Source organism: Cryptotermes secundus, unplaced genomic scaffold, assembly GCF_002891405.2.
Source record: "Cryptotermes secundus unplaced genomic scaffold, Csec_1.0 scaffold180, whole genome shotgun sequence".
NCBI classification, from domain to species: domain Eukaryota; kingdom Metazoa; phylum Arthropoda; class Insecta; order Blattodea; family Kalotermitidae; genus Cryptotermes; species Cryptotermes secundus.
Window position 1 is genome coordinate 2,585,867 of NW_019718619.1, and position 16,838 is coordinate 2,602,704.

The 16,838-nt window shown below is 41.1% G+C and overlaps 1 protein-coding gene across 2 annotated transcripts in view; it reads right to left on the reverse strand.

Moving 5' to 3' along the window:
• Positions 1-16,838, reverse strand: part of LOC111861791 (homeotic protein antennapedia) — a 1,040,626-nt gene that overhangs the window by 212,977 nt on the left and 810,811 nt on the right. The window contains exon 5 of one of the 2 annotated variants that reach the window (XR_002842333.2): positions 13,473-13,732. The exons of the other annotated variant lie outside the window; for it this stretch is intronic. The gene's annotated coding sequence lies outside the window, so the exon portion shown is untranslated. Of the gene's footprint in view, positions 1-13,472; positions 13,733-16,838 lie in introns of those variants that run through there. 2 annotated transcript variants of the gene reach the window in all.

Sequence of the window (16,838 nt, forward strand, 5' to 3'; positions counted from 1 at the left end):
GTTAATAATGTACGTAACATCAAACTAACTTGTGAGTGATATGAAGCGATTAAATTGAACTACAAGAACTCGCACGACATGTCATAGTTGTCCTTAGGTTTCCAAGCATTATATATGACACATGCATGGCAAGGGCTGACGTAACATGGCTGACTGCGCATTCTGGTATAAGCCGACTACATAACTACTAAAATACAGTACCTGCTTTATACTAATTGTTCAAAGTGTCCTCCGCCAGCTGCAATGTCTTCCAACAAACATGGTAACTCACTCCTCAGGAAGGCTTCATACGTGTTTCCAGTTAAATTTTTGTGAAACACAAAAGGCCCGAACAACCTGTTCCCAAGCACACCACACCATACATTCACAGAAAATCTCTTTCGGAATTTCGTTACCATTATCTCACTATAGGACCACGAGCGTACATTTCGTAAATGATTTACACCGTCCAGGGTAAAAGACGCCTCCTCACTGAATAAAATGAAGCTTAACAGTTCGGGATGAGATTTTATCCAGTGGCAGAAATCCATACGCTGAGCATGGTCGCCTTGTTCCTGATGTTGTGCCCTTTGATCATGGTAAGGATACAACTCTTCATCATGTAAAGTTCGTCACACCTGCATACGTGATATGCCGATGCGAGAGGCCTTTCTACGAGTGGACAGACGCGGACTTCTCTGAGCCATCTCAAGAATTTCTCTCGTGTGTTTCTCATTCGTACATCCTCCCTTTCAGAGTGCACAGAAACACTCGGAAGAGAACCAGTATCAGGCAATGTATGGTGAATTCGCGTAAATACACTTCGAGATGGAATCCGTCGATCCATTGGCATTCTTCAACAGCAGCACGTGCATTGCCACCGCAAAATCCATGCACAAAATGCATATCACAATATTCCACGTGTGAAAACACAAAAGGCATTTCAGCAACTCCGCACAACTAATTTACCATCCATTCACAACACGGCCGCAGCGTACCCTGAAGGTAGCACATAATCTTACGGCTAGTATGAATCACCACACTCAAGGACAAACATAGATAAGTCTTCTCAGCTGACAGGTACAGTGCGTGGACCCGCCAGAAGACCACACTTTTCTCGGGCCATTATCTCCGTAACCGTTCAACTTTGGACATAGGTGTTTTGGGTTATATCGGCATACTTTAACATAAGGAACACCCTCCCGAAGTTTGGCACATTCCTCCTGGGACATCCAGTATACATATATATATATCTTCTACCGTATTACTAAATGAACATTTTAAGAGTTGTGGCTTGATTGACAACCCCACTCGGAAATCAAGAAAAATTTGGTTCACTTTCTCTTAAACACATATAAAATATTATGTATACTAAACGAAACCGACAGAAATTATATTAATTTGAAATATTGCATCCCCTTTTATGCATCCTTCTCAACTTACAAATGTTAAGTAAAAAGGTTAAAGTTTTCCACATGTTTAATGAAGAAGCATACCATAAACACACACAGGTTAGTACAAGTACTGCTTTACCCATCCTTAACTTCGTCACTTCACGGATATATGTGCTTGAATTCACGCCCTGGCTGCTTAACTCCCAGGGATGAGGTACTGGTATCCAATAAAATGAAGACTCCGGGAGCCCCATAGAGGCCGTATGGACAATGTAGAGAGGATAATAATTCTTGCCCTTGCCGAAAATTGAAATCCGAATTATTTGTTGTCTAGTACGTAGTCTACATATAATAAATATTATGATCACGAAAACTGACTACATGGAAGGTGTTTAATTACAATTCATAGGCTCATATCTCATTTTCATAGACTTCGCTTCATTGACAGCTGATTTATATTTGATATAGGCCTACAAATTTTCAATTAACTTTATAAATTAATTAATATTATATTACATGATTGTGTACCTTTCAATCTAATTAAATTTTTCTGTATAATAAGGAAATCATTCTCACATTCACACTTATTAACTATCACACATAATATACAGTCTTAATTGCTTGTGCTAAATATGACTTGTTGATGAAACTTTTTTGGAACTATTCTTTTAAAAATTTCCCAGACAGCTGTATGAAGCATATTGTCCTTTGAATATGTGTGTGTGTGTTCGGGCGTCACGACGGGTGCCCCTGACATCAGAATTAAGACAAAAAGAGCAGGCTTACGATTAAACAAGACAGTCATGCTTCTCAAAGACGTTTAGAAGAAAGAAGAGACGTTAATTTTAGGGAGTGAGTAAAAGGGAGATGGTGGCCATGTTATTGCCTTATGATTGTTTATGTACGGAGGAGAGAAGAAGTGACACCCTCATATTAATGATGTCCTGATGAGAAAAGTTTTCGCGACTGAGGGGAGGATTCTGAGAGTGGAGCATGAAACTTTCTAAACACACAAACGCCCTTTCTTGAACGAGGGAGGGTGAGTCTGCTGTAAGATATGATTCTCTTGCGTGTTTTTCAAGCTGTGATGTGATGAAATGACATTTTATGGGAGCGAATATTAATTGCGGAAATAATCATAAGCTGCGGATGGCCTACGTCTTGTTCGGCCCTGTCTGAAATTTACTGCTGATATCTGAAGAGAGAGTGGTCTGTTCTTAATTTGAACGGACAGAATAAAGATCACACGAGATGTATAAATTGGATAGAAATGCTTTTTCACTTCGTGGCTCTACTCACCGCCGGAAAATAGAGTTGAAGGATGTTGTCATTAAAAATTAAATATATTTATAAATGCTAATTATGTATTAAAATCTATCCGGCGAGTTACAATAGACCAAGAAGTAACAAGATTAACGAAGTACAGAAAGTCTTGGATTCAGAAAATTATTGGAACTTCTCTTTCATCACTATGTTCTTAATGGATGTGTAGCCCAACATGCAGGTGCGAAGATAATATTAAAACGGATCTCAAAGATATAGGATGTGATGTGTATGGACAGGATTCAATTGGCTCAAAAACTTCCCAGTGCTTTATGGAACTCGAAGTTTCATTACCGTGATCACAAGAGCCCTCCACTGGCCCCTGTCCTGACCCAGTTCAATCCAGTCCATACTACCCAAACCTATATCTCTAAGATCCATTTTAACACTGTCCACCCGCATACGCCTTGGTCTTCCTAGTGGCCTCTTTCCTTCTGGCTTTCCTATCAATAATCTATATGCATTCCTCTTCTCCCCCATTTGTGCTACAAACCTAGCCAATCTCATCCTCCTTGACTTAATCGTTCTAATTATATTTGGCGAATAGTACAAGTTATGAAGTTCCTCATTATGCAGTTTTCTCCAGCCTCCTGTCACTTCACCCTTCTTCGGTCCAAATATTTTCAACACCCTCAGTCTATGGTCCTCCCTTAATGTCAGAGACAAAGTTCCGCACCCATACAGAACCACAGGTAAAATTATAGTTTTGTATATTCTAATTTTTACGTTTTTAGACAGCAGACGGGAAGACAGAAGGTTCTGGACTGAATGGTAGTAAACATTGCTGCAGCATATACAATTAAAATAAGAATACATGAAAACATTCGTAATATGAAAAGTACTACCTTCACAAGATCCATAAAAGTTTCGGAGGTAGGTACTGCCTACGTCTTCAGTGTGGAAGGATAAGGAAAGCGAGATAGTAGCAAGAAGCAGGATCTACTTGCCGTCTGTATCTTGTTGGTTTCTTGCTGTGCGGTGTCACATCCCAGAAGACAAGCTCCGCTGTGAGCCTCTAACATAGTTTCTACAATATTTAAATATTACTTGTTCCAAAAAAACAGTTATAAAAAATAAACATTCATCTGAGAGTTCTTTTGCAATTACTGTGTATTCTATATAGGATTAGCTGCAACTCTGTTTTCCGACTAATATTGTGCTGTGTAGTAATCAGTTTAAATATTTGAACCCTAACACAATGTTCTGATCTAGTTCACTAATTAGGCGTTTCTTACGTCAGCTGCACTAGATAACATTAAAATACACTAAATTATATATCTACACTGTCTGGTGGTAAATAATTACACGAAAAGTATTGGGGGGGGGGGAACAGGTAATTGCTCTTTTAGTCAAGAAATTCATCCTTTTATAAACATGGAGGCTCATCACCCTTTGCACATGATTCCCCTACAGGATTCTATCTTGAATGCAGTCATCTGCATTACATAATATTTCCTTAAGAACCTGAATCCAGATCTCTGACAAGCCCTATTTCCTTCAAATCCTAATCCAGTCCTCTTCCAACCCATTCAAGTCCCAGTCCTCTTATTCAGTTCCTCAATCATTTCTCACAGAAGGTAAACTCCTTGGACGAATGATCAGCTCGCCGCAAGGCTGATACCTACACATAGGACAGCACAGACATAGAATAAACGCACACAGACATCTATGGCTTGACTGGAATTCGAACCCACGATCCCAGCGTCCGAGCGAGCGAAGACAGTTCATGACTTAGACCGCGCGGCCACTGTGACCGGCAGGTACAATGTTACTATACTACAACATAAAACTGTATGATGTGGTAGCCTTTTCCAGTGTGACGCAATAGAAGTTGCTGTTCTCTCTTCTTCTCCATTTCGAGGATTATACTGATCACCTGCTCCGGCTTCTATGGATTCCACCTTCAGCGTGGTCTACCAGGATTTCTTCTTCATTTCCGCCTATACCAAACAGCCTTCTTCAGTGCTCGTCTTTCATCCTTTCTTTCTACATGATCAAGCCAATCTCTTCTATATCTTCTGTGATCCAGTTCTTTTCCTCATATCTTTGTTCCCAATTTAATCCAATTTTTTCACCCTTTTGCAGATCTCAGGAATCGCATTTCTGGGATATGTAATTTCTGTCTCTTCCTCTCATTGTCCAGCATTCGCTTCCATACAGCAGCATAGGATCAGTCACCACCTGGTATCATGTAACTTATAATCCTTTCCAAGTTGTTCTTCTGCCTTGACGGAGTGGGCTCTGTGGCCTGTACCCACTCGGAATATATTTTTTTTAATATGAACCTTATAGACAGTTGGTAGGTCTCCTAGGACAGGGAATTAGCCCATCCCAAGGTCACTACCTACACACAGAACAACACAAACACAGAATAAGAGCACATAGACATTTATGTTTCGAGTTGGATTCGAACCCATGATCCCAGCTTTTGAGCGGGCAAAAACATTTCATGCCTTAGACCGCGTGGCCACTGTGATCGGCTCCTATTGAAGTTTTTGAGACAATGTGGAGTTAATTCGGCGACGAAGTGGAACAGAATGGACGTGGAACGGGCCTGCTGACGGCAGTGGGTGGCCATGTTATTGAGCGAGCAGGCCGCGGGAACTTATCTGCTTGAGCGCTCAAAATGCTTGAGTTATCACTTTTAATTTCCGTTACTACCCGTCCCCTCTCGACACTGTTGGGTAGTGAGGGTGGACGGATGACGCTACGCCCTACAGACGAACAGACGGACATTACAGCTTTACTGCATCGGGGTTAATTAATGAGATGTGCTAAGTTTCCATTCCGGGAGTTGGTGGTGCTACTGGCATGTAGCGTGTGCCAACTGCATCTCATCCAGACTTCATACAGCTGCTTCTAATGTACGTATTTATATGTGATCTCGTTATGTGTTCTTCACGCGATGTGTACGAAACAAATGGATATAGGGCTAGACATGACTCTCTGTGGGTCGGCAAATTCCAACTTCAAAACTGCTAAAGGGATTCTTAGGGCATTCGGCATGAACATTGTGCCACTGGAGGCCACTCCATACGTGTACTCTTTAATTTCCTGCAGTCAGTAATACCAACATGATGGAGGCACGAACTGGTGATACTTGTAATCTTCAGCCCTGGAGATAGAGGAGACATATTCCTCAGGAACTTCGGTTTCTTTTAATCCTCCTATGCAGCCTTACATCCCAAGGAGAGAACTCGTCTCCTGACTTTAGTTTTCACTATTTTTCATTACTCCATTTCGTCGGGCACTGGTTTACTGTTTTCCTTAAAAGCCGTGATTACTCAGTCGGTATAGTGGTTGGCTACAGTTGAGTGCCCGGGGGGTCGGAGTTCGAGTCCCGGTGGGGGTAAGAATCTTCACTTCTCCACTTTGTCCAGACTGGATCTGTGGCTCACCCAACCTCCTATCCAATTTGTACCGTGGACGTTTTCCCCGGAGGTAAAGCAGCCGGGTGTGAAGCTGACCACTCACCTCAAACTAGTGCCGAGATTAAGAAAATGTGGATCTATACATCCACTTCCCCATACGTCTTCAAGGCCCAGTATTTAATTAGTTAAGGTCAGGGAAAGCTATACATTTTCCCCCTTTTATTGTTTCCTTTGATTCACAATAGTCTTACATATAGTTAAAGGTTAGATGAAAATACTCTGTAAATTGCAAATTACAGATATGAAAATGAGATGTACGTAATTTTGCTTGAATAAATGAGCCTGTGCCGTTACCTGCAGGAGATATGTATTGGGAAATATACAAATGCAATCAATGTAGGCTATACATGTGGAATAAAAATGTTGTAACGAATAGAGTATTAAATTTAAAAATGTAATAAAATATGGCAGGGAGCACTATACTACAAGCCGGAAGGTCGTGATTTTGATTCCAGATGTGTTCACTGGATTTTTCAATTGACCTAATCCTTCCGGCCGCACTATGGTCCTGGGCTCGACTCATACTCTAACAGAAATGAGTACCAGCAATCTTGGGGGTAAAGGGATGCAGGATCGCAAGGCTTACATCCTCACCGACGTCCGTGAGCCAATTGTCTAGAAAATGTGGAAACTTCGACGTTTCACACTCCTATGGGACTTCACGGTCTGTTACAGGGATAGTTTATTTCAATAAAATGTGGCATGCTACAGTGAAACGTTGCCGATCCCTGGATTAGGCAGGTATGAAAACAATAACGTTGGTAATAGGCATTCTAGGGGAACACTTGGCATAGTCATCATTGCTCAGCGACACACATGAGTGCGCTTTGCAAAGTCGGCGATGTTACAGGAGCAGTCTCATGTCACTGGAGCGCAAAATCATTTCTCTGTTATCTTAAACCGCCGCTTGGATTGATATGTAGGCTGATGGATCGCAGTTTACGGCGGAACGCTTCAGTTAGACCTATCGGGCTATATACAGACTCGATATTAACATGTTGCGAGTAATATCGATAGCTACGCAAATGGAATTAGATGGTAGAGCGGAGAGAGAGCCGTGAGTTGTTGTGACCCACAAATACTGTACATAAGGTCGTAATTTAACTTAAAGTACACGTCATTATTAACTTATAAAACACGCACATTTTTTTTTATTTATTTATTCTTGCTTTACTTAACGGTTTCAATGGCACAGACTACACAAGGACACGTGATCGGATGATTTATCAGTGATGAACTGATGTGAATAAGGAATCAGTTGTGACATAATTTGACACCCCATTTCGGCATGTCAGCAGGGACTGAAGAAAACCACGAACACCTCGGACATGATAGTCGGTCTCAGAAAGCCAAGATTAGAACCTGAGATATCCCGAAGGCGAATCAGGATTGTGGACCCCATGGCCTCGACATATGCTTCCTTATTTCCTGTATCTTAGCAACGCCAGATATTTTGCCTTAAAATGCAATGAGCAATGTTGCGCAAGCGGCAACGTTGCGGTTCATGATTCAGCCGAGGCTCATTATGTTGACAAAGAATTCTGGTGGCTTTCCTCAGCCTCTCCAGAACAGTACCCTACCGAGTTCTCCACCTTCCTCTGCACTTCACATAATCGAAACATTGTTTAATTCGGCAATTTCCGCGGTATCATTAACATCTTAAAGACTGCTCCGCCGGTAGGGTAAATTGCTGCCGATCTTCGCCAGCACAGTCATTCTAGGTTCCGAGCCCTGCGGTGATCATGGCCATACTTTAGTGTTTCATGACTTTGGGAGTCGTGTGACTGACTTTCTTCTAAATAATACATAACCATTCTGTTCACACCTCACAGGAAACACATTACGTCTACTACAAGGAAAACCCGGTTAATACTGTTTAGGGAAAAGAATCTCTGTTTATTGTGAGAACCTTACGAAACACAAAAAAAAACACTCTGTATGGAGAATATAGAGTTTTATTATGTTAAAACGCGTGGTACATATACTGATCTCAGGACTTTAAAATGTTAAGTGACGTAAAACTAACCAAAGGAGAGAACATATTATGAACTGGAAGAGGGTTCTGACATTGAAATAATACCAATTTGCTCAAAGCAACAACTGCAGAGGTAGAGACACAGACGTTGCTAGGTATTGGCCCTTACACACGCAGCAGAAGAACGTTTCATGTACTTTGTGAAGCCACACAATAATAGAAGAGGTGTTGGAAGCGGCGTTCTCTCTGGATCCGCGCCGCACTCGTTGCTAGGCAACTGTATGGTAAACACATTTCTGCAGCAGTGAATCAACAGGCAATAATAGAGGAAGCGGTGTTTTCTATGTACTAGCCCGGTTACCACATAGGCACCATGTTCAGTGTTTTGTGCATAGGAACTACAACTTCTTTTGTAATTGAATGAACACGACTCTTCTCTCCAAAGCAACATGTAGCCAGAGAAGACTATTATAAACATTTCATTTTAAATTTGTCGGATGAATTTTATATTATACAATACTCAAAATCTATCGGCTAAAATATCTTCTTGTTTAAATACTGGGATGTAGCGTTTGTGACAATTGGTTGTATGATTTGGAGGAACTAAACATTATTTATGGCATACTATTTGTATTCAAGGCAACTAGCTACAAGAATAAACACAATGACACCGATACTCTCTGTAACAAAAATTTGTTGACCCCTTTTGCCCTCACTCCTTCAGTTTACTAATATCTAGGAAACTGTGTAGGGTTTACTGCAACAAGCAAGAGCTATTTTGGCTCTAGGCAACCATGTATTTTTTTAATTCATAAAACAGCCACTTGATGTTGCACTATGGCTGTGAATTCGAGAAACGATAAGTAATCACATTTTGTTTTCTACTTAGAATCTGAATTAAATGATAAGAAAGAATAATCCGGTCTGGAGGCGGGTTCGAATACCTCCACTGCAACCCTGCGAGTCGAAGAGGCGACGAAAAGGGAACACAGTGCCTGGGGGTATAAATGGGCCACCCTGTTACTAGGAGATATAAACACAGGATCCTAGTCCTCAAGGTTGGGGAGAGTGAGGGCTCTCAGATTCGTGAGTCCTATGCAACTCATAATCTAGAAACACTGCACTGGCGAGGAACAGCTATCATTTAGCAGTCAGATAGGGGCGGAGATGCCTACGGGGCAACATACATAGCGCCTACAATGAAAGACCGACCCCTCTGCTCGTTGAAGAGGAGGCCAAACTTCTAAAAGACGTAAAGGTCTAGGAGGGAACAAAAATCTTGACCACGGATCTCGACGGGACTCTAAGCCAAAAATGACTGTGCTGGTGAAGGACAGTATCAATATACCGATAGGCAGACAAGTTTTGGGGTTTGGGGGCAGGGCAAGCGACCCTGCTCTGAAAAAAAAAATTACGAAATTCAAATAAATTAAAACCGGATGGTCTAATTCACGGCAGCATAGCCAGGAATGGGCAAACCTGTCAGAATTTTCTAAGGAAATCTATGGCTCGAAGAGGGTTGCTTTGTCAATGATGATGAATTTAATATTTGTTAATGGCATCACACTAACATCAAGATAAAACATTCTGTTACTCTTTGCATTGTTTATGAAGTTCTCTAAAATACATGGTATAAAACATTAATTTAATTTGTACGTAGTTGGGAGTAAAAATGTATGAATTTACATAATATACGAAATTAGCAATTTCAGCGTAGTCTATTTTAAGCAGAGCCCGGACGACGAACATATATGGTCTAGGAATATATATGGCATTGTGCCCAAAAGAAACGGACGAGAAATTGTTTTAAAAAAGTTTCCACAAAATGCAGTTCCCGTTTCTTTTCCTTTTTATTGTTCCCAGCCCCTCCACTCTTCCGCCATGAAGTTTGTGTGGGTTAACCAAAGAGCATTGGGGGGGGGGAGAAAGAGGGTGTTTCTTGTAAAGGAGAGACGACAGATAATGACTGGAATGGTCACTGCATTGGAGCACGAACCGCTCTGTCTTCCCTTTTCTTCCTAATTCACACGCCTCGCCTGCGCTTCTTCGATGTCAGAGAAGAACGAAAATATTTGGGCATCATAGAATTTGAGCCAAAACAAAAATCTGCCATTCATTTGAATCTGAAATGGCATTGTGTTTGCCCTTCCCAAATAATTGCTTTTTTTAGAAAATTATTTACTGTGATCATGACATACGAAAAAATCGTTTGTCATGATACATGTATATGTATATACGTTTATATGTATATGAGACCTCTGTTAACTATTTTCATGGGGCTGAGACCTTCTTGAGATGCTACCAGTTGCGCAGCTACTCAAAAACTTCCCAACATTTTGTGAAATCCGAAGGTTCGTTGCCGTGTTCGCAAGAGCCCTCCAATAGTCCCTGCCCTGAGTTATATCAACCTAGTCCATACTAACTCATTATATCCATCTTAATATTATCCACGCACCAACGTCTATGTCTTCCTATTGGTCTCTTTCCTTCTGGCTTTTCCACCAAATCCTATACTCGTTCCTCTATGAAGAGCAGGGATAGCGCAGTTGGTATAGCGACTGGCTGCGGGCTGGAAGACCGAGGGGAGTTCGAATACTGATAGGGTCAAGAAATTTTGCACGTCGTCCAGATCGAACCTCGGGGTCACCCAACATCCTATATAATGGACACCGCGGGATCTATCCTCGGGGGTAAAGCGGCCTGAGCTTGAATTTTAAACACTCACTTACAACTACTGCTGAGACTAAGAAAATTGCTCAAGAATTTCCCAAAATATTACGAAACCCGAAAGTTCATTACCTTGTTCACTAAAGCCTTCAACATTTCCATATCCCTAGCCCGATTAATTCGGTCTATACATACCAACATTTTCTCTAGCATCTCTTTAATTATATCGTTCTACCTATGTCAATGTATTCCAAGTGTTCTCTTTGATTCAGACTTTCCAGTCAAAACCCTACGTGAATCGCTCTTCTTTCCAATGCATGTTGCCTGGCTTCGCCACCTCACCCAACTTCACTTGATTATTATAATTGAATTGGCGTCACACACACATGCAAACAAATTAGAAAAAATGCTTAGTTTGCTTTTCGCTGACGCTCAGAAGTTAGTTTCGGGCATCTTCTTCTCTCTGTTAATGAGTTCTTTACATATAATTACGTATGTTCGCGAAGTAGGGATGTAAAGGTAAAGTTATCCCTATGCTTAACTAATTAAACACTACAACGTGAGTGTGTATGTGGAGTGTATGGGAGTGGATGTATAAATCCACGTTTTCTTGAGCTCGGCACTAGTTGGAGGTGAGTGTTCAGCTTCACAATCCGGCCGCTTTACCCCAGGCACACATTACATGGGAGGTTGCGTAGGCTCCAGAGACTATCTGGACGACGTGGAGAAAAGTCTTGCCTCTACTGGAACTCGAACTCCGGCCCTCGGCCGTCCAGCCCGTAGCCAGTCGCTATGCAGACTGTGCTACCCATGCTCTATGTTATGAGGATAAATATTTGATTATTCTGGCAGAGGACACAGACCGTGCCATGCTTCTTTGAATACGGTCATGAGCCTTAATATTTGATTTTAAGTTCTCATAGTGGGGACAGCGCAGGTTTTTTTTACTGGAGTGCGAGACCGAATAATCGGGCAATATACTTCTCGACGTTTTGGAGGAAACTGCTGCCCTGACACTGAGCCAGTAGATACCTTCATAAGGTCAGCAAACATGACGCATTGAGAAGTGAACAGTATTGCTGAGCCGTGGTGTGAAACCCCCCAGGGAATATACTTATCGGGAAGAATAACAGTACAAGTAGATGGGAGGCAAAAGAGGATCTGGGGGTTTGATATGGATTTATTTGGCTCAGATTAAGATTCAGTGGCGGTTTGTTGTGAACGTGATAATGAATGTTGGTATTCCTAAATATTCGAAGATCACTTTATTTAAAACAGGCTAAATAGTTTTGAAAGTTGATATATATAATATTCTAGAACAAAATTGAAATAGCCGTATATGATAAATCCGTTAAGAAAGTTTGCTCTTAACGTGTAGATCCTTGATTACGAACAAGGTCCGTAACTACGTGTATATTCGCAGCACTTCTCAGAACGATTTCCAAACGAATCCGCCACTCGGCAGACACGGATATCGTGGGGTACTTAAGGTGGTGACGTTTCTTAAAACCCGAACGCCTCTGCAGATCTTTGCATTTCTGAAGTTACACGTTCCTCAGGTCGAATCAGCGTACCTGTCCAGTACCGGGAGTTTGTCGCCATGGGTTCGTCTTTCTCTCGGAGAGGTCCTTCCAAATGACCTCACTCCTATTTCGTTTCTGTGTTCTGTCTGTCTTTCACTCTTTTCTTTCTTATTTTTTTTTCGGTTTCCTCTTCATTCCAACAAAGGAAGGCAGCCATTTGTTAACTTCCATTCGTCTCTCCCTACCCCCCTCCCCCGCCAACTCCCTTCGCGACACCAGAAAAAATGAAAGTAAAGAGACACAAAAACAACTTTTTAGACGTAGGAGTGACAGACTGACAGTATGGATGGGAGAAATGGAGAGCACGAAGTCTTCTGAATGGTTTTGCGGGAAACATAGTAGAACAGAGGGTCATCACATGTACTCGACTTAATATTTTATTCAAGTGAGCACTTCGTCTTCTTCCTTTTAAACTCATCTTATTCCATTATTGTGTTATTATTAAATCACAGGAAACACATTCAAATTGCACAGATCTAAGATTCTCACAGCTGAGGTTATGAAGAGTACAATTGTCTGGAATATAATGCACTGCAAAAAGTAAAGCTATCCCTGTAACAGGCCGTGGAGGCCCATAGGGTTGTGAGACGTCGAGGCTCCCACATCTTCTAGAGAATCCGCTCACAGATGGCGGTGAATTTGTCAGCCTTACGCGCCAGCCGTCCTTTACCCACCAGGAAGGTTTCTGGTACTCATTTCTGTTAGAGGCTGAGTCAACCCCAGGGCCATAGTGCGGCTGGAAGGATTAAGTAAACTGAAAAAATCCAATTACCTCTTCTGGATTCGAACCTGCGGCCTTCCGGCTTGTGGCACAGTGTCTCAACTAACTACGCTATAGAGTATAGTAAATACATGATCAATTCTCTATTTGCTTGTAGTCCAGTTGTGTGCTTGTTTCCTTCCGAGGATAGTTTCCAAGTCTTTATTTTCGCGATACAGTGATTAAGGAAAGGTAAACCTATTAAATATACAGAAAATGAAATGGTAACTGTGGTATATACGTAAGTGTTGGAGATATATCTGTACAGGATTTATTATTTTCCAGTCCAATGAATTCAAGTTCGAATGCAGTTTAGACCACATTTATACTGTCATCCAACAAATATTCTATAAGCTACTAAGCAATAATTCAGATTTCCGTTCATGTACGTTCTTTGTAGGTCAAGCACATGTCTAGAAGCAGAAGTTTAGATGGTATGTATTTTTTAAGATATCGATACTACTTCGGTAGTTTCACGTTTGAAGCAGAGCCTTACACGTGGGCTGTGCGGGATGTGCGCTTATGATGCGTGTGAAGGCTCACCGCTTGTTTACGTCTAGTCAGCACTTCCATGGGGGTTGTGGGGGCCCCTCCACTTTCCGACCATTGGGCTCGGTCGGCTAGAACCAAAATAAAAATCGTGTATAATTTTCTCTATGTCTCCTGTTTATGTTGGTGTCCGGGCGACAGTTTTTTAGTGTTTTTGTATATCTGTATGCTTACGTGTTTCTGGGAATGTCGTCACACTGTGAAATTGTTTTATGTCAACCCACAGGATCAGAAAATGAAAAAAGTCGAAGCTACTCTCGAAATTTCGTATGTTGTGGATTATCTTACCATAAATTAAAACTTAAACTAGAATTAGAACCATAAAAGAGTTTCTCTGGATAACATTTTATTTGTAAAATTATATTCAATTTAGTATCCCTTCTGTCAGTAAAGAACCGTTGTTTTATTTCCACTTGTTCTGTGAGCCTTCTCAGATCTACTCGTCTGATGACTTCACCATCAGTTTCAGAGTTTGTTTCAACCCCCATGACTACGGAACTAGATTACTGTTTAATACAATGTTTCACAGGGCAGTGGTAACTAAATGTACCAGTTGATTTAAAGGTCTGTATTTCCCTCAGAATGCAGCAGTCCACTTAGTGGGGTTCACAGAACATAGAGCAGTATATTTTATTGGATAAAGGAAAAGAATTTTTAATATAATTTAGGGATATACATCTACTATCATCAAACTGTAAAATTCGAATTACTTTTGGCTGTATTGAATTTCCCTTTTAAATTCTTCTATTCATTTCTTTTGTTAAATTTCTGCAATGCTAAGAAGAACTGATTACCGTAAAATTGCGGCCTGTACGTTTCCGCTGAACACCACCAATCCGAAGCTAAAGAGCTATAGCAGGTCATGTGACAAATTAGAAGGGGCGTATTTTCCGTTCGTGCTTTGTATTTTGTCATATCTGGTTAAAAATCGGATAAATATTTAAGGAAATAGGAGAGACATACATACACAGACATGAATTTTCTTTCAACAGCACCACCTAAAGCGAAGTTAAGTGAGAAGTCGTTAGGAAAGAAATGAAGGATATTCGGAATAGATGAAGAAAAGAAAAAGTAAACGAGACCAGGAAAACGGAATGGATAAAAGAATACAATAGAAGATAATGAAAGTACAGAAAATAGGAATGAAGCTAAGATGAGATAAGGGAGAACAAAAAAAAAAGAAGAAAAAAGTAACAAGGGTGGATGGATATAGCAAAAGAAGAAACACTATGGTCGGATGTTGGAAAGGGATCTCCGGATAAGATCGGACTTCCGTCACTTTTTATACTTCGTCCTTTTCTATCCTGCCTGCATCTACCCTCCACCATTCACATCCCATGATGCATTGCAACTAAGATGGATGATGCTTCCGTTCTCCCCGTACCACTAGCAGCTTCCTCATCTGTCATGCGATAGGCTTCCAACCTCCCTCTCCCCTTCCCTTCCGCGTCCAAACTCGCAATCAAAAGAAGCAGAGGGAGAAGGAACTGTTTCGTCTTTTTTCCTCTCTCTTACTTTCTTGTATTTCTGCGCACCCTGATTGACTTCGTTTCTAGGAGAATTCCTCCCAAAACTGCCATGCTTTAAATTTGTCCCTATAGCAAAGCATCTCGCCATTGAAACGTATTGGGGGAGTGGAGATAAAGCTCCAAGCATGCTTGGGAACAATATAGCATGGCTAAGATTTGAACTTGACCCCATATGAATGCAATTCGATAGTAGAGAATGATTTGGTTATGCTGTCTAGTGTGACCCAAAAGTGTATTTGTAAATATATAATGCATTTACATATTTCAGTCAATTAATTACCATCTACAGAAGACAAATAACAGAATGAATAAAGTTAAACAATGCAAGAGCGTTATTGCTATAACAGCTTGCTGGGTACAATCCAGTAACGATATTTCGGACGTCTTACCTCAGGTGGAAATAGCAAATCATATGTATCGAAAATGGGGGACAGTTTTGTTCCATTTGCTGAGATATTCAAACAATCGTGCTGGGTGGCTGAGGAAAATGTGAAGGATTTTGAAGAACGGTTGAACGCTTGTTGCTTTTAGAATATACATGAATCTTTTACCAGGGCAGAGTAAATGAAAATTGGTACTTGTAAACTTTAATTAAAGCTTTCTAAACTTGTGTGACTTCCCCACCCACTCAACGACATGCCAACAGTTCATGTGCTCAGTAATTTCTCTAACGGCTATGAAGGGTGATTCCCCTTGGAACCGAGAACGCTTCATGTAATGGACTACAAGTTCCCGTGGTTGTAATTTGAGCAGTATGAAGGGCGTATCTGCTATCGCTGAGGACGTGTCTGTGTGATACTCTGACCCACACGAGTACTCTTCGTCTTAGCATCTTCTTCTGCGCCCTTTACGGATTAGACCCTTTGCCATCTTCCACTTCAGAATTACTTTCCGATATTATGAACACTTTACACACTTGGTAGGATATCTTTGACCGACGATCGGCCTATTGCAAGGCTCTGCCCACACAGGAGAACCAAAATGCAGACATAACGGGGCCAGATATTTATGCCTCGAGTAGGATTCGAACCCACGTTCTCAGTGTTCAAGCAGTCGAAGACCAATTTGTATCGTTCCTTAAAATTCCAATTATTCTTTTCAGCTGAAGATGTCTTCAGCAGTAGCGGCTCTCTGCATTTCTTTGTGATGTACATGTTTCTCATCATACAATAATGGGCTTATTGTAATGCTTTGTCTGTTGATACTGATTCTTAACCAACTAAATATATATAGAACTCATGTGTCGAAGATCGTGGTACTGCTCGTTAGATAATATCTTCGACAGCGAAGACAAGAGCATAATTCAATTCAATTCGTGTTTATTTACTCGTACGTGCAAACTTAACAGCACAAAGGTCAATACAAAGTTAGCACGAATAGATAGAAATACACATCATCATCATCATCATCATCATCATCATCAGTAATCTGTCAGACGACAAGTCCACAGTCTCTTCCAAAAAAATAATTCCTCCACTTAACGAGATCTAGAGCTTTCTCCTTCAAATGACAGTATCCTCTTCTGTCCCCAAGGTCATCCAGCATCTTCTTACGTCTTCTTCCTCGTCTTCTTGTCACTTCTATCCGCCCCTCTATCTTTCCTTCAATAACTTCTTTTAGAAGGTAGTTTCTGCGTAAAACATGACCA